General features: G+C 43.1%; 1 protein-coding gene and 1 long non-coding RNA gene across 26 annotated transcripts in view; one reads left to right on the top strand and one right to left on the bottom strand.

Moving 5' to 3' along the window:
• The window catches only part of EPB41L3 (erythrocyte membrane protein band 4.1 like 3), a 232322-nt gene that overhangs the window by 143633 nt on the left and 65801 nt on the right, over positions 1-22888 (bottom strand). The window contains exon 1 of one of the 25 annotated variants that reach the window (XM_060613298.3): positions 4399-4647. The exons of 23 other annotated variants lie outside the window; for them this stretch is intronic. The gene's annotated coding sequence lies outside the window, so the exon portion shown is untranslated. Of the gene's footprint in view, positions 1-1257; positions 1364-4398; positions 4648-22888 lie in introns of those variants that run through there. One more of the 25 variants, XM_060613299.3, reaches the window with a different exon arrangement.
• Positions 1507-15421, top strand: LOC132665790 (uncharacterized). Its single transcript, XR_013551278.2, has 2 exons — positions 1507-1609; positions 14104-15421. It is a non-coding gene; the product is annotated as an uncharacterized LOC132665790 (long non-coding RNA).

Raw genomic sequence — 22888 nt, 5'->3', positions numbered from 1 at the left:
GCTCCAAGAAAAAGAAGATCCTACTCACATCAGGCACTCGCTCACTCAAGTAAAACTGGAGAGAAAAAACAAACGCGCGAAGCAGGTTACATACTGCATTTTTTCCTAGGTCCAATTCAGACCTTTCCGCTTCTTTCCTTTTTTTGTTTTAAGTCTGTAAGGAAGGGCTACAAGAACAGCGTATCAAAATGTCAGCAATCTAAAAATTAAGTTGTCAGCTTTTTCTCCCTACTGCAAATTACAAAAGAATTAGAGGTTTGGTGCTAATAGAAGCTTACCATTCTAAAGTGTGCAATTTAACCAATCACCACCGGGTCTAAAAATGCAATACCGAAGACATTTCCACCAAGTGATCTGCAGTCCTGGTATCTAATTTCAACTTCTCTACTTGTGTTATTCTTCCCATTTCCAGCTTCCCTCCCCCCCCCCACCACCCGCCCACCCCTTGCTTTGGAAATGTGCTCTGGAATAGCTACCCAGTTAAGAACTGCCCAGGGCCTCCACAGGCATAATACACTCACATGAAAAACACGACAGTCATCTTAACCAGGGAGGCAGAAAAAAAGACAATGAAGGTCTGCAGCCATTCTATAGGTCTTCACTTCTTCATGCTCACAGCACACTGCATTCAGCAATCAAAACACGAAATGTACTTTACAGCTTCAGAATTTCAGACTTCTGCTTATAATTTATTCGATACTAATTTGGGGGAAATGTGTCTGTGATCATCTGTGCACCAGAAATCTAAGTTAGAATTAAAATGTTAAATTATAAAATAATTTGCCAAACAAAACTTTAAATGGAAATCAACTACCCCAAATCACTGCAGATATCTTGCAAGCTTGTGAAATCTCTAGCTTTTTCCATCGTTGCCAGTTGCCAATTGCAATCACATCACTTAAAAATAAATCAGAATACTGCCTACCCAGAAAATACACTATCTTTATAGACCACAGCTACTTTTAAAACACAACGCTAATTACCTAAACCAAAAATTTAGCAAGAATAAGAATGCTCTTTTAGTACAAAGAATAGCAAAAAAAAAAAAAAAAAGATACATTGGCTCTGTGCATAAACATAATTATATAGACTCATTATTCTTGCTCTCTAGATAATTTTTGAAATGACCCTTCTTAAAGATTACAGTATTTTCCCCCATAAAAGGAATATTCAATGGGTTCTACTATTTCACAAAAAAACCTCTTCTTCTTTGATCTATGGAACATACTTTCCTACACAGCCTTGAATTCACAATACCTTATGGCGCAGTTCAACTTGAGAAAGGAGTCTCATTCATTTATCAGGCAAAGTTAAAGGCAGCAAGATGCTTCAGACCGTCTGGTTTTGCCTGCCCCACCCTTGTTTCCTTTGAGCCATAGTGATGTCACAACACCAGGCAGGGCAATGACTTCACTGCTCCAGTTCTCCCTTCTGAGCACACAATTCTTTGCAGCCAAGGCAAATGACAGCAGAACCCTCAGGAGTGTCTGATGAATTCCCAACAAATTAGCAGCTAGCCCGCCTTTTGAAAGATGTAGCAACTGTACCACCCAAGATCTCTCTAAAAGGAAGTGGTGCTAAAGATGAATTTGATTCGTGGTTTTCAATAGTAAGTCTATCTTCCATAATAAAGCTGACATTCAGGGGGGGAAACTGTAGTTGGAAACTTGGAAGACACTATGGGAATTAAAGAGGATCAGGGCAGTCCAGTAAATCAGAATCCTCTCTCTTCATTAGAGTCAAATTCTCACAGAAGAGAAACATGTATATTTTTCAGCCTCTCTTGCAGTTTTACTTCATGGAGAGGACATGAATTCTAATTTGTGAATTTTAAGACTTTTTTAAAGCAGAAGATGAATATGTATATTACAACATGTAAGACAATACCCTGGACAAAAAGTTCCTGCCATATTTTAATCCCACATATAGTAAATCCAGAAAAGATTCACAAGATAATGACAATATCACATCTCTCGATATACAAAGCCTTGCCCCTCTTCCATCTGGGCAGCCCCTAGTGCATTTGACCAAACAATTTTAAAAAACCAACATATGTATAAACTAGCTTCTGATCAAGTAAAAAATAAAAATAAAAAAATAAAATATATATATATATATATATATATATATATATATATATATATATATCTCCCTGGTCTTCTGTTTCAACACAATTCAAAGCTGGCCAAAGTCCAAGCACTGTAAGGAATTGACAAAAACTGCCTAAATCACATTCACGAAGAAATGGCTTGAAAATTAAATGGAAACAGTTTGCTGAGACACTGATTTTTGACCTGTATCTTCTCAATCCTTCACCTAAAAGGGGTATTACAAATTAAAGTGGCTACTTTTTTTGTTACTGATAAATCATTCACAAAACGTCCTTTTTTGCAAAAAATTATTTGCCTGAAGTGGATTAGCTAAACTTGATGCAGTAACTTGTGCATCTGATATATTTTGCTTTTCAAAACCATCAGAAAATTATAATGCAAATAAGTCTTTGGTATTCAGACATTTTTATCAGTGCTTTGTGAAATTAACCAATTACAGTTGGGTTTCTCAATCTAGCCTTTATTTCCTTTCACAACTTTGTTAAGCCAACTAAAGTTTTTTTTTAAAGTTTGAAACCAAAACTAAGATGCATTTCTTAAAAACTCTGAGTCAAGATATAAATCACCTCCTATTCCCCAGAGTTCACTCAAGCTTGATGTGCTCCCGTTTCTTAATGGGGCTTCTCTGCTTAATTTGCAGCAATTGGCCCTGGGTCCGGGGCTCCCAGGTATAAGCGTAATTTTATAATGTTTGATCCCTTGAGACTTTCAGTATCAGAGTAAAACTTAAAAAGAATGTTCTTAGGACTAAGAGTGAAGACTCTGCCATCAGGGATGTTAATGTTAACGAAGGGAACCACCAGTACACCTAGCCACCTCAGAGAGGCTGAAAGGAGCCCCCAAAAAGGTCAGGCAGGATATCTGCAAAAGCAATTCTGCAGGACTGCAAGACTAATGTAAAAACACTGAAACACCAACTTAAACACGTAATGGAAGCAGTGCATTAGCTGGACTGCCTGGCCCTCTCAGGATTTCCCAGCCCAGCCTCCACACGTAATTAATACCACATGTTTTCTTTATCATTCTGTTTGCAACAATCTCTTTCCAACTTTAACCCTGGCTGCAACTGGAGGAGAAAACCCTAGAAAACTTTGGATTCGTAGGTATAAAACCCCCCCGAAAGAACAGGCTGCTCGCACTGCAAAGGACCAGTTACAATTTACTAGGTAACCACACCCACCGCATTGCAGAAGCCATGAACTTGGCGGGGGATGGAGCCGAGAGGGAAAAGGGGGAGGGGAAGAAGTAGGGCGAGATGAGAGGCGAAAGCCAAGAGAGCGAGCCCCCACGGCAGGAGCCGGGAAACACCCGCCCGGAACTGGCTGAGACCACGACTCGCGCGGTCCGAAGCCCCGGCCTCCCCACCCCCACGCGCCGCAAAGCCGCCCTCGCAGACACCTCCCGAGGCCGCTCGCAGTCCCTCGAGCGCCAGGTGAGCAGTGCGGGTCCCCGCCCCTCGGCCTCCCCGCGCTCCGGCTCCAACGCAGGGGGCAAGGGGAGCTCAGGCCGGGGCTGGGGCGCCGCAGGTGCCGGGCCAGAAGCAACCTCTCTAGGACGCTCCCTCCTCCTCCCCCAGGGGGCCGGTTGCAGCCCCCGCCGCCGTCCGGGGGACGCCGCCCCAGTTCCAGGAAGGCGACAAGTTACATAAAAGCGGCCGGCCCGCTCCCGAGCGGGGATGCTTTGTGGCGAGCGCACCTTACCGGCCCCGCGCCGTGCCCGCGCCAGGCAACCCGGACGAGCCCGCAAACCGCGGCGCGCTGAGCGCAGGGCCCCTCCCGCCGGCCGGCCGCCCGCCCCGGGCGGCGCCGCAGTGTCGCCCCCGGTCCCCCGCCCCTCCCCGCGCAGCCCGCCTCTCCCTCGCCCCCGGCCCGAGGGGTAACTTAAAACATGGCGCCCCAAACGGGGGATCTGGGCAAATTGGTGCAGAAGGGACGCGGGGACCGAGCGCCCCTCCCGGCCAGGGCTCCGGGGGAGGCCCCCAGGCCGGAGGCCGGTGCTCAGGCTCCGCGCGCCGGCCCAGCCGATGCTGCAGAGCGGCGGGCGGAGCGGGCACGTCCCCGGCGCGGGGCGCAGCGCACCGGCTCGGCCCGGCCCCGCGGGGGTCCCGGCCGGAGGGCAGGCGGGTTCCGGGGCCGGGCTCCCGCAGTTCGGGCGGCCGTGCGGCGCCGGAGCCACGCGTCAGCCGCGCACCCCGCGCGCCTCGCCCCCGGCCTCCGGCTCGTCCTCCGCGCCTCTCAAGCCGGAGACCCCCCTCGGATCCCCCCGCTCCGGCGGCCAGAAAAGTTACCTCGGCTGGGCAGGGAGCCCGCGCGCCGCGGCGTGGGGACGAGGCTCGGGCTCGCGTCCTCCCGGCTGTGCGCAGGAGGCTCGGGCGTGGGGAGGAAGCCGCAGACGCGGGCTGCTCGCCGCCGCTCCCCGCCCCCCTTTGCAGGCGGCTCGGAGGCTCCGCGGAGCTGCGGCGGGGGCACACGCCCAGAGCCGGCGCAGAGCAAGCCGGCGGCGTCCTGCCTTCGCCTCCCAGCTGCGGGGGCGGGGGCGGGGGCCACCGCGGCACTTTAGGACAGTTAGGTTGTAACTGGCCCCTCCGTCCTGGCGCAGGGGTAGCAGACGCGGGGACAACGCCTCGAGACAGTCGCCAATAGCGTTAGCCTTTGGGTCTCCACTTGAGATTACTGCCCCGGCTCTCTGTCCCCTCCTCACGCCTCCCAGACAGTCCCTGTGAGAGCGGGGGGAGGGTGTCCCGACCAGCAGGTGAGTAATTTATAGGCTCAGGGACTGCAGTAATGTTCCTTTTTTTTTTTTTTAAAGATAAAATTCAAATTGGTGGCCTCTTTGCTCAGGTGGGTGTTCAAGAAATATTAAGCTAATAGGGAACACTTGAATTAAAAGGGGGACGGAAGAGGTTTTCTGTCTTTTGGTAGCTCCCGCCTCCCGACTCCCACCTCCCACCATAGAAGTCCACAAGTTACAGGTGGTCTCCCAAGCTTCCAAGTCGTTCAGGGAAGCAAGTCATTATCGGCCAGGCTTTCAGCAGCAAGGGAGAGGAGGGGGCGGATGCTCTGATTTACAAGTGAAAGAAATTATTCTGAGTAGGGTCACAACACCTGAACTCCAGCCAAGCAGCCAAGGCATATTTACTAAAGTGTTTAAGGCCCTCTTTAAATAGTCCTGGTCACCCTTTCTGGGACGCACCCTCTCACTTAAGGGGAGAGAGGCGGGGTGATGGATTCACAAAACTATGGCATTTACTATTGGGTGCCAAAGATGTGGTGCAGAATCAAAGCCTGTGGCAGAGATTAACAGGCTTGGTCTGTGAGTGAAGGCTCTGGAGGTGGGGAGACTTGGCCTGGGTTTCTAGGACAGGGCAAAAGCACTAGAAAGGGGGAGGGGGGCCTTTTTCAGGTGGCATCGGAGAGAAGGTTGGAAAATCACGGTTGCTATGTTGCTATGGAGTCTCCGAACCTGCATCCTGTGGGAGATGTGCAGCTTTGGGAAATTCGAAGCAAGAGAATGTGGCTTAAGTTCTGGCAAAGGAAAAAGAAGCTGGTGACCTGGAGAATGCATAGGCAAATACAAGACGCTGATAGGAAGCCATGTTGGCATTGCCTCAAGTGTCACGGGTAACAAGGACCTGAAGTGTCAAGTGACAGATAAAGGTGATAGTTCAAATGCTGGAAGATATATCTGGGGACTACCCGTATTAATTTTCTGTCTGGGCTACAGGAGAACACATACCAGATTTGTACGTATATGGCTTTGTGGCATGTCAGATCTGTGAATGAAGAAAGGCTTTTCTTCCATGTTTGTGTGAAACGCTCTCCTTTAGAAGTGGACTTGAACAAATTGTATTGTTTACAACAAAAACCAAGTTGACATTATCATTTCAGACACAGATGGCTTCATATTTTCATTCACTTTATTGCCATATTTCTGCTGTTTTTTTTTTTTTTTTTTTTTTTTTTTTTAAATCGAAAGCAAACTGTTTTCTCCCTGATTCACAAATCGTATTCTTTCTGGTGATGGAGAAAATCAGCAAAAACGTACAGATGTCTATTTCCTTGGGAGAAAACGTGAGAATACTAAATACTATTTTTTTTAAAAGTTAGAAGTACCTAGCTAATTATCCTAATATCCCACGAATTCAAATTTTGGAGTAAAAACCATACTGCTTCATAGTTAAACAGTAAATCTGGGAAACAACTGCTATGCAAATCTTTGGCTCTCAGCTTGTCTTTTTTGTTTTTCCTAGCACAGATCGAAAAATACCAAACAAAAACTCATGTACAACATTCAGCTCTACCGGGAACATGCTCCTATCTCTGTAATAAATGTTTACTTCTACCTTACTAATATGCAGGAGCCCCTCATAGTCCTCTCTGTCTCCCCACAGTGCCTCACTGAGCACATTGCAAGCCAAGCCCTGAACATTTTTGCTAAATAAATGGATGTTGACCAATGGGCTCAACTGTCACTATATTTGAGGGCTGAGTTTCCTTATGTATGATATAAGAGCCTGTCTCCAACGTTCCTTATGCTTCAAAAATACTAGGGGTCTATAAAATAAAAAGACACGATCACTTGCCAATACCTGCTGAGCAAAAGCAATCACGAAAAACCTTTTTTAACTCTTATCGGGAAACTTAATTATGCGCTTTTCTACATGGAAAAGAGAAGGAAAGTAACAAAATTAAGTAGAAAGCAGGGTGATGATCCCATTACAGTTGGATTTGCTTTCTTTCGTAAAGACTAACTTCTCCCTGCATCCCTCTTACTACCAAAAATGAAGCCACCTGTAACCCTAGAGAAGCCCTTATTCTTACCAGTATGAAACCCCTTCTGGTGCTTTTCCAGTAAGTTACAGAAATGCAGCTCTTAGGTTGAGGGAATACCTTTCACACAGTTCTAGAGTTAGTAGAGATTTGTCCTGCAAACCCAGTCCGTCAGATTCCCAGTTTACTCTATCCACCGAAATAATCCAAGAAACGTGGGCAAACGACTCCAGCCCACGTCTCAGGATGCCTGTTCTGGTCTCAAGCACCATACTAAGGCTTACCCTGCCACATCCATCTAGTAGAATAAATTATTCTACTCCACACGGAATATATTACTGAAGGCCAACAAGCCATCTAGATATCTAGCCATGGTACAGAGAAGAGGGGTATAGCTAACTTCTGGTAAAAGATGTGTGTGAAACTTCACCCCAAACCATAGAAACAGGATGTCCCCAAACCTCTACCCAACCACGGGTGTCATCAGCATACTGACTCATTGGTATCGGTATTCTGCTCTGCTATCTGTTGAGCAAAGAGAACTCCAACCCGATAGCCACGGCAAGGGCAGAATTTGCAGATTGTATCACGGCCCTACGGTCAGCCTCATCAACAAGACCCCAGAAAGAAATGGCAAAGAATCTGTCCAGTGAATACATCAGAACTTTGCCCTCCAGCATGAGGCTTAGAAGAGTATCAAAGACCCACCAAACCCTACGAATGTGGCCACTCTAATAGACATACAACACTCATCTGCCTTCTTTGACAACCTCAGACTACCATCACATAAAGCACTGTGATACTTTTTAAAATTTCCGTATTCTCCAGCACTTCAAGTTGACTGTTTTTCAAGCTAGAATGCTTTAGTAAAATGTTAGCCACATTTGCAGTAACTAGTTAAGGCGTGTTGTATGCTCAGGATAATGTCAGGCGCCTGAATTGCATATCAAGTCCTTGAAATCAGGATACAAAGTCTTCAGCCACAGCCTTACCAGGGACAACAAATGAGGGAAGTATGGGGATTAATGCCTCATTCAAAAGCAACAAGCTTATTCTAATGAAATAAAAATTTGTTTAGGAATTTCTGGGGTTTCAGAATAGTGTCAAGTTTATAGCTCGTTAAAGCTTCCAGATGCTGTCTTCATTCAGGGTTTGTATACATCATTTCTGGGGTCTGTATACATGCAGAGCACAGATGCAAAATGAAGTAAAAAAACCACCAATAATTATAAATGCAGCATAAAATGTACAAAAATATGTACACATGCGAAGAAGCAAGTTTAGACATGCCTACACATCACTTTAAAAAATCACTCCTATTCATCAGAATTTCGTATTTGCCTCCTTTCTGTCTTTATGTTATCCTCTTGTAAAAATATTAGTCATAAAGGTAGGGCCAATCCATATTGTGTAAATTCCACTGTATTAAAATATACAAAAACTTACTAAGTTTTTTTTTTTTTTACTTTTTCCATTTCAAGTACATTTTAGAAATCTCAGCACTTTTAAATAGAATAATTTTTTAAAAATTTAAGGTTATTCTAATCCTTGGTTCTTTATAAAGTTTAAATGCTCAATTCTCTTCTCCCCTTAAGTAAAAATAAAAATTCATTAAGACTATATTTGGCCAGTTTATATATAATGGCAAAATATAAAGAATGGAAGTTGGTAACCTATAAAATTGCTAAATTCAACTCCCAAACTATCACCATCTGAGACTACTGTGATATATCAAACATGATCGATATTGGGTTATACTAAGACACTTAACATTTCAATCACTTTGCCCCAAAGGACGTAAAATAAATGCCAGCAAGCCTCTCAGTCTCCTATAAAGTTGTAAATAATCCTAACCAGCTATTATATTTTTTTCCTAACAGCAATCAACAAGAATTAGCTGAAGAAGAAAAAAAACCGGGTAATAAGACACATTCATATGTCTGGTTTATTAACTTAACTTTGTCTCCAGGTTTATGTTACCCTCTTCAGGCAAACATGCCATAATTAACTTTATAAATTAAGAGGTACACAGCTAGAACTACACCAAGAAAAATGTCAGCTGTGCTTTTTAATTTGATTCCTGCTTTCCAGCACTTTTTTTCCCCCTTTTCCAATTACCTCATTGTACTTACATACTTTAACTGCATGGGTACAACCTGAAAATGTGATTCCACTCTAGTCCACAGCATCTAGAATATTCTGGGAATCAAGGAAAATATCATCTAGAATATCTGTGTCCCTTGAAATAAATCTGGTGTTTAATAGGTCAAAGCCATTTTTTAAAAAGTTTCTGCTATTGACTCTTTCCTGTTCAAGGTGAACTTGGAACATGCAAGGTGGGCTTATTTGCAGCTGATGGCAAATCTGAGAAGGATGCCAGAGTTTCTGAATCCAGGTTGTTTGGAAAGAGCTGAAATTTTATACTTTCCATGTCAACAATAATCTTGGAGAGTCATAAAAGTATTCACACTAATTACATTAGAATCACTCAGAGTGCTTGTTAATACCACCCATTCTTGGGTCCAGCCTTAGACTAAGCAAAGCGGAATCTTTGGAGGTGCCTGAGTGGCTTAATCAGTTAAGCATCCAACTTTGGCTCAGATCATGATCTTGGGGTGCGTGAGTTCGAGCCCTGCGTCGGGCTCTGTGCTGACAGCTCAGAGCCTGGAGCCTGCTTTGGATCTGTGTCTCCCGTCTCCTTCCTCTCTCTCTAGCCCCTCCCCACCTCGTGCTCTGTCTCTTTCTCTCTCTCAAAAATAAAAGTAAAAAAAAAAAAAAGAACCTCTGGAGTCCAGAGAGCAGACACTTTTAACAAGGTCCCAGGACCCAGGAGACCAGCACACAACAATAATCCCGCAGGTGACAAAGTTAGTGTAGTGTTAGGCCAGATGTTTCCTAGAAGTTGGAACAGAGACAAGCGGTGGGAGGTTAGCCTCAGTCAGGCATAGAGGTGAGCAGAACTAAAGGGAGTCTACACTGCAAGTCAGCACGCACTTTGCAAGAGTTATTGCTTGGATCCTGTCGTATGCATCAATTTGCAACAGCAGTTCATTAGCAGTAAGTATAGTAATAAATAACAATGAAAGATTGTTCTGTACCCAATTCCAGCAATAATTGGATTAGATGCCCATTTATTGAAGATTGCAGTAAAACTACAACTCTGACCTTAATTTCCAAGTGCACAAAACATCTTTACAAAGTTGCCAAGGGATGTCTCATTAAAACAGGAAATGGAGAACTAATTGCTGGCAGTTTTGGTTAAGTGTGAGACTTGACGATCTCAAACCCTGCAAAGGGAGACTTTCAATTATGAATACATTCTGGTTTAACATACATATGCAAACAGACACCCCCTGCACTGATGAGTGGAAACTAATGAACAATAAATAAAGAAATTGACCAGAGGCTATATCTTTCTACCCTTAAGTACAACCTGAAGAATTTTGCTTCAGAAAAACAGTATCATTAATCCCATTAAATTAATGGTTTACTGTAAGGGTCTTACATTTTTCATTTGGCTTCGTAAGGTTCTTTTAATTTTATAGTCGATGAGACTTAGAAGCATGAAAAATTGTATTCTAGCACTACATCTACCTATATTTAGGTAACTAGACAGCATTGGGGGCAGCAGAAATATTTTCTTTCGTGAAAAGAGATGTTAAAGAATGAGGAGATTTCAGCTCAATAAAAGAGGGTTGCTATTGAAATGTGCATCAGGCTATCCTATGAGCAGTAGGCTCTCCGCCTAGGATGTTCAAAGAGATACCATAATGTCAGTATTGCCCCAGAATAGAGTCCTCCGTCAGGTGGGCACTTTGGCAATGTCATATTTAAAGTTATGGGGGCGCCTGGGTGGCGCAGTCGGTTAAGCGTCCGACTTCAGCCAGGTCACGATCTCGCGGTCTGTGAGTTCGAGCCCCGCGTCAGGCTCTGGGCTGATGGCTCGGAGCCTGGAGCCTGTTTCCGATTCTGTGTCTCCCTCTCTCTCTGCCCCTCCCCCGTTCATGCTCTCTCTCTGTCCCAAAAATAAATAAAAAACGTTGAAAAAAAATTAAAAAAAAATAAAATAAAATAAAATAAAATAAAGTTATGTCCAACTCTGAGATCAAATTGTTTTCCAAGTGTTTGCCACTCAGAAACCAGGAATTGTCCACAATGCCTCACTGTTGAGGTAGAACCTCAAACGTTGACTTCATTAAAACACACAGATTGATATATATTTACATGTTACGGCATTTCCGACAAAACTTCTTTGCTATAGGTTGAGATTCATTTGCCACTGGCTTAGGGCTTTTTCTCTGCGAATCTGATGACAGTATCACCGTCCATTCCCCTCCCACATGTTTTCTCTGCTTAATAAATTTAATCTACTTGTCCTACCCTTACTCATCAGACCCTTCTTATCTCTGAGCCAGGTTTTGCAGAGTGACCTTAGGTGGCCGAGGATGATACTGAGTCAAGGTATAAAAATTCTACCTAGGAAACCATTATATTTCAAGCCTTTTCCTGAATTTTTTCCAGGTGTTTCAATGCCCATTCCCAAATTATTCCACTGTTTAACAAAATCAGGCATACACCTACCATATTACATATATGCCCATGAACACCATTAGGGCTCAATGAACAGAGTACTAGATGATACATTAAAATCATGATGTGGCCTGGGGCAAATTTCAGCTTTTCTTGTTATCAATATGCATTGAAATTATTCCTTCCATTTTCTATTTTATTAGAAGAATGTGATGGGGGGGGTGGCGCCTGGGTGGCTCAGTCACTTAAGTGACCGACTCTTGATGTCAGCTCGGTTCGTGGTCTCAGGGGTTGGGAGATGGAGCCATGCGTTCTGCACTGACAGTGCAGAGCCTGCTTGGGATTCTCTCTCTCCCTCTCTCTCTCTGCCCCTATCCCCCCTCAAAATAAATAAACATTAAAAAAACAGAATCATGTGATAGTTCTCAACCAGGCCTGTACATTAGAAGAATCACTTACAGGAACACTTAAAAAACAGCAACTAAGCTTCATGTATTCCTTTCTTTATCTTCTGAGAGAGAGAGAGAGAGAGAGAAATCCCAAGTACTGTCCACACTCAGTGCAGAGTCTGACATGGGGCCTGAGCCCACGACCCTGGGATCATGACCTAAGCTGAAATTCAAGAGTTCCATGCTCAACTAACTGAGCCACATAGGCACCCAAAAAAGATAGCAACCGAAGTTCACTATCATGCCTGGGTGATAGATACATATGGGCTTATTATTACAATTCTCTTTACTTTGTGTACATTTGACATAGTTTATAATAAAAAGCTTAAATTAAAAGTATAATTTTAAAATACTGATGCCTGAGATCCACCCTAAACCAATTAGATCAGAACCTTTAGAAAGTACCACCCAGGTATCAGTATTTTTTTTAACCTTTTCCAAATGAATTTTATGTGTAGTCAGAGTGGAAGAACAGGAGTAAAAATCACAAAATTGAATATTCATAATTCTTCAAAAGAAAGGTGCCATAAAAGTAAATGTTAATAGAATTAATATAGATTATTAATAATTAATTAGCAGATATTGGCTACCTATTTATGTCCTTTGAAAGACTACCTGAAGTACTTGATAAAAACCATTGGCTTACACATGCATGTCCCCATTATCCTCTATAAAACTAGCTGGTTTTTTGAACACATTTGGTTTCCTGGTCATGCCTACCATCAGATTTGTTGGTACTCACACTTTTCAGGGGAAACCCATTACTATAGCTGGCTGCCCACTTCATTGTAATGTGTCAGTAAAGTGATGGCATATTTAACAACAGGCATAAAGAACGCCTAACACACTAAATATCATGATGAAGATTTCAACAGCTCTTCAAACACTCCAAAGAAAAAAATTATCATTCATGGTTTTATTCCAAGTTCTTGTGTGAGACAGAGAAAATACACATGAGCACTCATGATTATCTTAAGTGATAAATTAATAGACGTTTCCAGCATGTACTTTTTGATGAAACTCATGAAAAATATTTGAAAAAAAATTACAGGGGTCTATAGGAAATCATGTCTAAATAAATATAATCCTAATGTTTTATGAATGGGAGCTAGCCATTTTCCCCAGGAGGGTTCAGGCAGGCACTGGATAGTACATCATGGCACCCAGCCCAGGGATCATTATTTGTACTAAGAGTCAAAATGTTTTGATCATTTTTTGTGTGTATGTGCGAGAGCTGTTTTACAAGCTCTTGTTCTATGAGACTACCTTTCACCATCACAAGAACCTTGGGAGTTAGATTCTCTGATCCCCCCTATTTTAGAGAATGGGGAAATGAGGCAGAAGCAGGTTCAACGTGTCCAGGGTTACACACTGGCCAGTAGGACCAGGATGGTCTTGGGTGATCTGACTCCTTAGCTGGACCTGTAAGGTCTCTAACTAGAGAACCAAATACACACACATACATACATATTTAGTTAGATTTCATGAAATCGCCAATACTCAACTGTGCTTTTTGACTTTCAAGAATGGGAAGTTTACAGTACAATAATGCACTTCAATGAGAAACATTGCATTCACTGTGAATGCAGAGAAGCACTGAGTTAAGGAATGACTCTCTACTACCAGGGACATTTTAGAGAACAGAAAAGTTCTCTGAAAGGTCTCTAAGAACGCTAATATAGAAAAAAATACTCAGGTCGTTTATAGTTTAAGAAGCTACTGAAAGAACATAAGGCAAATGCTAATAAAATAATAACCATTACTATTAACTTTTCTTTAATACAGTATACGCCACATGATTTTAAGCACTTCATATGTGTATTTTCTCTTCATTCCTCACTGTTTTATGAGGCAGGAGCTCTTATGGTCCATATTTTAGGAAGGATAAAACTGAGGCCACTGAGCAGCTAACTAACTTGCCCTTAGTCACACATCTGGGACCAGTCAATTTTATTCTGCAAACTGTGCTCTTAACCATGATGCTAAATTGTTCTTACAGAATTCCATATATGTTCAGTTGGGATTTCCTCTACAGGAAGGGAAATATTAAATTTAAAAAGTGGCAGCATGAGTGGAATTCCTATATAGATTTGTATCGATTTTACTAAGCAAGAGCATTGTCCTACTCCTTACAGCTTGAGAAAAAGACCAAAGGGGAATTCTCCGATCCCTCGGTAAATCCTAGTGGCCCTACCTTCAAAATTTATCCATAATCTAACCACTTCTCTTCACCCCCACCACTAGCACTGTGACGCAAGCCACCATTGTCCCTCGCCTGGTTCTTGCAACAGCCTCGCCGCATTTCTCTCTTCTGCACCTGGGTCCTTTCTAGTCATTCTCCAAAGAGGTGTTGTGATCCCAGTAGAACAAACCGGATCGTGTCAGTCATACACGTACGTACAAAGGCCCCAAAGGCCCCCGGACCTGCATCATCCCACCGCATGCTATCTCACACTACCGTCTGAGCACATCTCCCATCCACACTGCCTGTCTCACTCACCCTGGCCTTGCAGCTCTTCAGATGAGCAGGCTTCTCTCCGTCCTGTGCTAACATCCTCACCTCCTTCGTGCCTGCTCATGTATCACTTTCTCGAAAGGGCCTACCCCGATAAGCTTATTAAATCTTGGCCTGGGCTACCCCAGCACTCCTACCCCTTATCCACTTGGTTCCCCTTATCACCGAACATACTCACCATTTCCTTATTATATTTATTGCCTGTCTCCCACCATTCAGCTTAAGTCCCACAAAGACGGGTTCTGGGCCCCTTTTCACTGGTGTCCCAGCTACCTAGAACAGTGCCTGGTGTAGGGAAGGCATTCAACGTGCATTTGTTGGATGAAGGAATGAAGAAAGCAGTAGGGATTATAAAATGTGAGACTCTGGGGAGAAGAGTGATTAGAGGAATAGAAAATATAGAATTGAGGAGTCAGGTGCCCCAGATTGGTTTTAGACACTAGAAGGAAGAGCTTCAGAAGGAAGAAACTAAATACAAGAAAGAACAGTGGGCCTATGATAGAAGTGTGTGCATCGTTCTACGCAGCGTCCCTCCTCCACGCCCACTGGTGGAAGTGATTTCGGCAAAATCTCCCAACCACCCTAAAGCACTCTCCATCCTCATCCCTGAACCAACACAGATGACAGCAGTCGGCTGCACCTCCCACCACGTCCCCAGAGATGAAAAGATGGGAAAGCCACACCTCCCCAAAATGGCGCTGGGTCATTACTTAACATCCGGGTGGATTTAACCAGCGTTCATCTTCCCAGGACAAAAGAAAATCTGACAGGATCCAAGCAGGATCCTCCTTACTCATCTGCACAAACAATGAAATTGACCATCAGTGGCGGAAAATGTCAGATCAACCGAAGCGGAAGTGTCCAGGCTAATATTATTTTTCATATCAATGGTTGCCATGGTGATACTTATAAAGATTTAGCAACGATCGGGCAGTGAATACTTTTAAAAGGCTGCTGGAGGAAAAGAAGTTGCAACGTACCCTCTGTCTTCACAAATCACTCTCATCCCACTTGTGCCCAATAAATGGCTCACTTCTTTTGATTGTACTTGGCATGCCCATGAAAGATGAGTTCTCAATTCTGTAATTTCAAGCTTGAAGCCTGTACTGTGTTTTTCCATTTGGTCTGCATTAAGGTTTTATTCAGTGATTCACGGTGCCTTTCCAAGGTCATCAGGCCATTCCTTCCTCTGCCAAGAATGTCTCCTCATTCCCAGGCTCTTCGTCTACCAGGGCACCCAAGTTCTAAGGCCTCCACCCCCCTGGAAGGAAGATCTGTGTGTGTGACCATTGCCAACTTTATGAAACAGCCATAATTTAAATAAATTTTAGGAGACAGAGTATCTCAACCACTCTCCCTGCCCCCCAGTGCTATACTGCAAGCTCTGGGGGGGGGGGGGGGCAGCGAGTATCTCTTACTCATATTTGTATTTTCCAGAATGCACAGCATGACACATTAACCCTTTAAAAAAAAACCTGAAAAAACTCCTAGCACCAGGTAGTAGAGAGCTTAGTGAATGACACCACCAATCTTCAGTCACGAAAGTTGGAAACCCTGGTCTCTTCCTGGCACCTGCTCTCTTTCAACCCCTTTATCAGATCTATTACCAACTCCTTTGCATTTTACCTTCATCTCCTGGATCTGCCCACGTCGCCCCATCTTTGCCCTCCGTTCTATAATAATCTCTTGTCAGATTTCTAATCCAGCCTCCCCCCACCCACCCCAGCATGCTTAAACTCTCAGAGATGTAAGGCCGATGCTGTGGCCCCCTGCTTTGAACATTCCCATCCCACTGTTCCAGGGTGAGGACAACACCCATGAATGCAGCTTCAATGCCTTGAGCCCTCTCCAGGCTCCTGAACCATACCCCTAACTCTGCTCTGAGCCGACTGGCCACTTTTCCATTCCCCTTTTCCATTCCCTAACTAGGTCACCTATCCCCATTAGGGGCTCTGATAGCACCAGTCCCTCTGTTTTCCAGCATTGCCTCCACTGCAACAATGCATTGTGCTTGTGTATGTGTGTGCGTGTATGTGTGTGATTTCCGAAGGAACCACTGTCTCCCTTCATGAGATTGAGGACGGCATTGCTTCCGCTTACCAGGATGTCCCCAACTAGCACACCTCCTGGCACGTAGGAGACAGTCAGCGACCGTCTATGAGAAATCAACACCAGTGGACTGTCATTATTGGAAACACCTCAATCCATATACTTAGGTGGCTGCCTGTGCAGGTGGTTGCGAGGGGCCCTCTACTTCTGCGTGACACAAAGGAAAAAGAGAAGCATAGACCCCAAATCAACAGGGCTTTTCAGATCTTGGGCACTTCAGTAAGGTTCATAGGGGGCACTCAAATATTCATCTGTATCATTTCCAAACAGGGACTGAGGAGAAACAAAAACCTTGCCATGGAGAAACACACCTAGCAGCGTGGCTGAAGTAGGAACATTTGACACCTGAAATGTTGCCAGTCTAGGAGGGAGGGTGACCCAACTCTCCCTCAGAGGAGAGCGTCGGCCTCTGGACTTCACTACTGAATCCCATTGGCTCTCTGGATGTCAGCGATTAATCCTGTTAACCTGAAGGGCAGGAAAATGAGACGTTTATACATCAGACCTCAGGGATGGGCTGAGGGAAAGCCGGGCAGACCCTGAGTCTCTGCGTCCGCCCGTGGCCCCACGTGGGGGACTGAGCACGGGGCCTGGAGTCAGCCTGCGGGCTCTCCCGCGCGCCAGCGTCCTAACCTCGGCTTGGAGCGTGTGGTTTCATCTCCGTGTATCTCCTTTCTCATTTCTAAACTGAATGACTAAACCCGCTTCAAGGACTATTGAGAGGATTAAATGAACTAATTGATTTAAAAAGCACTTAGTAAACGGAAGTGTCATACAATGGTATTGCAGTTATGAGGGCGGCTCACAATAATACCTGTTGGCCACCCTCCTCAGCACCCCCCCCCCCCGAGGCCCAGAGGGCCCTGGGGTCCCCGCCTCCCTTCGTGGCACCTCAGGGGACTTCAGGATGCAGAAGCAGAGCAGCGGGGCCCTTGGAGAACCAGCCCACTTGACAAAGTGAAGGAGGATGGCCCTCAACCCTCACTCAGGGTGGTGGGGAGAAGCAGGTGTTGAACCTGTAACTCCACTTCACAGATGAGCTGGGAAAGAAGCAGCCGAGAGCCCTTAATAGCTAATCCGCTGGGGCTGCTGACTTGGTCACACTGCCCGATGGAAAAGGGGTAAGTGCAGGAAACCACACCTGCTCGCAGGGAACAGACTCATGGGTCCAAATAAAGAACTTACACAGTAACACGTGTGCGGGTCCTACTCTCTTGTTTTCTCTTTCCAGTCTTGCAGCCATGGTGAGAAGCATTTTTAAGGCACTTATCTGAGAAGTTCTTTTAAGAGCATATGCCTCATTATGGGGCAATCGCTTCAAAAACTGCGAGTACTCATGTTGGTGAAATGGATTATTGTTGTTTTGTTTTTGTTTGTTTTTGCTTTTTTTTTTTTTTTTTTTTTTTTTTGAGGGAGACAAAATGATTTCGCACCAAGCTAATGAATGGGGAGGTCAGCTAGAGTCAGGGTCATCGGACGTCGGACCCAAACCAAACGAAACCAAAACCCTGAGTTTTAACCGTAAGCACACTCAACAGAATTCTTGGAATAGTTTAACGTGCCAACTTGGAAGGAGGTTCAAAGAGTAGTTCCAAAAAGATCTTGAACAACACAGTCATCTTCACCTGCAAAAATAACTATCATTTATTAGGTGCTTACTATCTGCCAGGCACTCTTAAGCCCTTTTACACACATTCTATCACTCCAGATTCAAAAAACAAAAACAAAAACAAAATACCCTTAAGTCTATTATACCCATCTTACAGATGAGAGGTTAGGTAACTGTTCATGGTCATAACCAGGTAAACAATAGAACTGTACTGACCTGCATAGAGGTATTTACTTGAATATCTCTCCTTTCCAAGAAGTCACCAATCCTTTGAATGAATGCACTCTGATATATTTGTTTTTTTTTTTTTAATTTATCATGTAATGTTCATGCTTCCTTTAATTGATACAAAAACACCGCAAACAAGTATGCAAGATTAATGGAGCCTAGGGCCCAAACCACTGGGAAGAGGGCTTTGCAAATGTACAGAAATCCCCAATGCCTAGGGGAACCATTATGAGACCCTGTCCAAGAGGAAGCAGAAATGAGCCTAATAAAAACCTCGAAATGAGCAACGAATAACGACATCCGTATCCAGATACCATTATGCTTATATGGAAACTTTAAGCTGGTAGTAAATAGAATAATTATGTATTATATTTAATTATATAGAAACTGCACAGCCGATGTGTTTAAGAGCTGAGTTTAAACCTGGCTCTGGAATCTGCTGGCTCTGGAGTAAGTTATTCTTCAGGGCTTCCGTATCTTAGTTGCAAAGTGGGGATGACCACATCACCCTTTTCGTGGGGTTGCATGAGAATCAAACACGTTAAGCTCTTCCGGTTGTGCCCGGCACATAATAAATGTAGGCTATTATTACTCATATTTATGTAAAAATACATTAATTTTCTAAGCATCATCATCTGGGAGAGGGTACAGCAGGACAGACATTCATATTCTATAAGTGTACTTAGTCTTTCACAATAGTGCTTTAATTCAATTACCCTACATCAGGTATGAGTTTTTTGAGCTTTAGGAGGATTTTCCCTGCCAACATTACATAGTGTCTGAAATTCATTAAATGATAGTTGCTAAAGTGGAACGTTTCCAGGACCATTTCTGTAGAATCCTTCAAAAAAACAATAATTTGGCATATACTCCTTAGGAAGATGAATAAACACTTTCTTTTCCCTGCAGAGAACTTTGTGGTCTTCAAAATATTTGCCTACTACAGTTTCATTTTTATGAAGTGGAGGCAGCCACAGTCGGTCTAAAGCTGCAGATCAATAGAGTAGATGATAGATAGTGTTTTCTACCATGGAATGTTCTCATATCATTAGATCTGGACGTATTAACCCCCCTATTTACAAAGTAATGCAGAGGGAAATTTTCCCTGGTTTCCTAATTTAGAATGCCGATTTTATACAAAATGAGAGAGACGGAGTGATGGGTATTCTGGATTATGTACCCTAACTATAGGAAGCCTCTACTTTTGCCATCAGAGCCCTGCTTTTCCCCCACCTTACAATGAGAACGAGAGAGAATGTTACATTGGGGCTTTCTGTGAACTCCTAGCTTACTCAACAGTCACCAGAGGTAGGACCCTAACGGCAAAGCTTCATAGCGGCAATACAAAAAATGGCAATTTGGTATAATTAACATACTACAGTTCATCCAGACGTTAAATGTATCGTGGACGAAAGAGGCTTTTGTCCAATTACCTGGGAAGACAACCAACTAAGATAGTCTTTCTGTGGGAAAATGTCTGCTGAGTTCCAAATAATCAATCTGCAAATGAACTCATGGATGTAAATGTTCATAAATTCACAGTTACTGGGTTTCATTTGAAACCCTCTTGCGGTTCATGCGAATCATGCAACATTTACTTGGTTACCTCACTAGGAAAGTCTGGGAAGACTAAACAGAATCCCTAACAGTTAATTACTATCTCAGATTCTTTATATGCGATCTGAATAAAATGTTTTTCGCCTACATAATTGACATATTTTTCTATTAAGACCAGAGAAAATTCATTATATGGCATCTCTATCATGACAATGGTTATCATATTTAAAATTTGGCAGGGTGTGGGGGTGGCTCAGTTGGTTAAGCACCCAACTCTTGATTGCAGCTCCAGTCTTGATCTCAGGGTTGTGTGTTCAAGCCCTGTGTTAGGCTCCATGCCGGGCGTGAAGCCTACTTACAAAAACTAAAAAATAAAAAGAAAAATAAAATAAAATTTTGCCTTCATGTGTTCTACAGCATGAATATGTTATTTAGCCTAACTTTTTATTGATTTTTCTTTTCATCTTATTGTGATCTTTGGCTGAAACACTATGATTCCATCCCAGTGTAAAAACAGATGTAACTCCACTGAGCTTCCCCCAAATGCTCCTTTCCCTATAAATCCTCCCAGAATCTGTGTGCTGGACTAGGTTTTTCTGGAATTCTGATTTACAGAGATGCTGAAAGTAATCTAAGGTGTTTGTATAAATGGGTGATATAAAAATGGAAATAGCACAAGAGCTGATTAAAGCTAAATTTAAAATTAGATGGGTTCCCTTGATTAATGGCATAGCAACGATGATGAGTGACAGGTGGAGAACGTCCCAATCCACACCAATCTAGATTTCTGGAGCTTTGAGAGTGAAGAATTCTCATCCCTACCTTAAAATTAATTTCTCAGAAAAAGCTCCCCCAGAGAAACATTTAGAAAGACTAGACAATTTCGGCAGCACAATCTACCTGCTAAGAGCAACTTTGTAATTTTAACTTTTTCAAATTTAATTCACTTTGTAGGAAGAGACAGCCAGTTGCTGAACTAAGGCAAAGCCTCAGGTAAAGTACAAATTCATCTAAATAGGGGAATTAAGCACACAGATCCTAAAAGTTCTAGAGAACACTGCAGGATGCCCCGCTGCACCATTCCAAAAATCTACATTTGTTCGGGTACATTGATCAGGAAAAGGAACATTTGCACATTTATTGAAAGGAAATTAAATGGCAGGCGTTGTTATGTGACTTGAATGTTACATTCCATACTTTACATAGTAATTTTCAAGACTTTACATTGGGGGAAAAGGAAAACAAAGAGCTTACTATCTTCTGTGGTTTTCTTATGGCCATACAAGGCAAATCCTTCATGAGAAGTGCCAAACTTCTAAAAGCCCAGTGACACACCGAATGGAATGTCCAATGAGAAATACTATTTTTCAAATACAGTTGTAATTAATTTTTAAACTTTGCTCCATTTGGTAAGCCCGGTGCATCCTGTGGTACCATAACGTAAAGAAGTGCTAAACAGGGCAGAAGGGCATATAGAAAGAACACAGGAGCCAATCTGAAAGAGCTCCTAATGGCCAGGGATGGAACGATTTGAGCAAAAAATTCAATAAGGATAATATTGGATTATAACCCAAAGAATAAAGTAAATATCCATGAGACCATATTCTATAAATACATGACTGAATAAATAAATACAAGGAGGAAAAGGAACAACTGTTCCTTACAGAAGGATTCCAACTAATGATTGTAGGATGGATGAAGGAAACGGAAAAATCAGTATTAGGAAACCGCAGGAATAATTGCTTCAGCCAAGAGTCACTGGAGAATGTTCAAGTTAGTCAGTGAAAGTTTAAGTTGCACAGTTTCAAAATATCTCCCCCCAAATATTTCTTAATTACAACAACAAAAAAATGTCAACCCTCTAGCAGAGAACCCTCTAGAGAACCCTCTAGCAACCCTTCTCTGCTACCTTAACTTTGATATTAACCAAGGTAGTTAATATACCTTGATATTAACCAAGGTAGTTAATATCATCACTACCAAGTCATTAGCTGTCGTGATGGACACAGAGAGGGCACATCGCCTATGTGGATTCCTCCCCAACACGCATCACCTCAATCCAATCATAGAGAAACATGAGACAAATCCAAATCGAGGAACATTCTGCATAATACCTAGATGCCTTACTCTTTCAGAGGGTCGGCACCATGATAAACAAGATTAGAAGACACTAAGGAGATTCCAGGAAGTCAACTAACATGCAAGCGATTCCGGAATAGATCTTGGAACAGAAAAACAACATTAGTGGAAAAATTGCTAAATATAAACAAAGTCTGTAGTTTATAGTATTGTGCCAATGTCAACTTCTTGGTTTTGATCATTGTCCTATGTCTCTGTAAGTTGTTAAAACTAGGGGTAGCTGGGTGAGGGCTATACTCTATTACTTTTACAACTCCTCTGTTAAGTTGGAAGTTATTTCAAAATAAAAAGTTAAAACTGAAATAAATGATTGAAAAACTGCTTCACTGCTTCCTCTGCATCTAAACGGAGTTGTATCTTGAGGGATGAACAGGAATTAAACAATGAAAATGAGGCCACCTTGATCTTCCTAACTAGCATGGTGATCTTTAATAGGTGTTCTTAAGTTCACTGAGTTCCTAACCCTCCTTGCATATCTAGAAATCTTACATTCCTTTCTAGGAGGAGAATAGAAAGCCCCTGCAGGAATTAGAACAGGAATTTGACTTCTTGCAAAACCCTCAAGCACTGAAAGCTGTAAACAGGCACCACAAAATCTACACAGAATCTGGAGATGTTGTAGGTCACTACATACCCTTACTGATCAACGACCCCCTGACCTATTAAAGTCCTCTTGTCTAGTCAGAAACCACGGAGTTGGCTTTTAGACAAGAGTCCTCCTTCCCCCTAGGTGACCAGCCTCCTGAATAAAGCTTATATTCCTTTCCAGTCAACACTCGTCTCTTGAGTATCGACCTTTCAAGTGATGGACAGCCAAACTTGGGGTTCGGTAACTAAAATGGGAATCATAACTACCTTAGATAAGATAAGAA

The sequence above is a fragment of the Panthera onca genome, chromosome D3 (assembly GCF_046562875.1).
Source record: "Panthera onca isolate mPanOnc1 chromosome D3, mPanOnc1 haplotype 2, whole genome shotgun sequence".
Classification (NCBI taxonomy): Eukaryota; Metazoa; Chordata; class Mammalia; order Carnivora; family Felidae; genus Panthera; species Panthera onca.
This window is presented reverse-complemented; position numbering and strand designations above follow the sequence as displayed.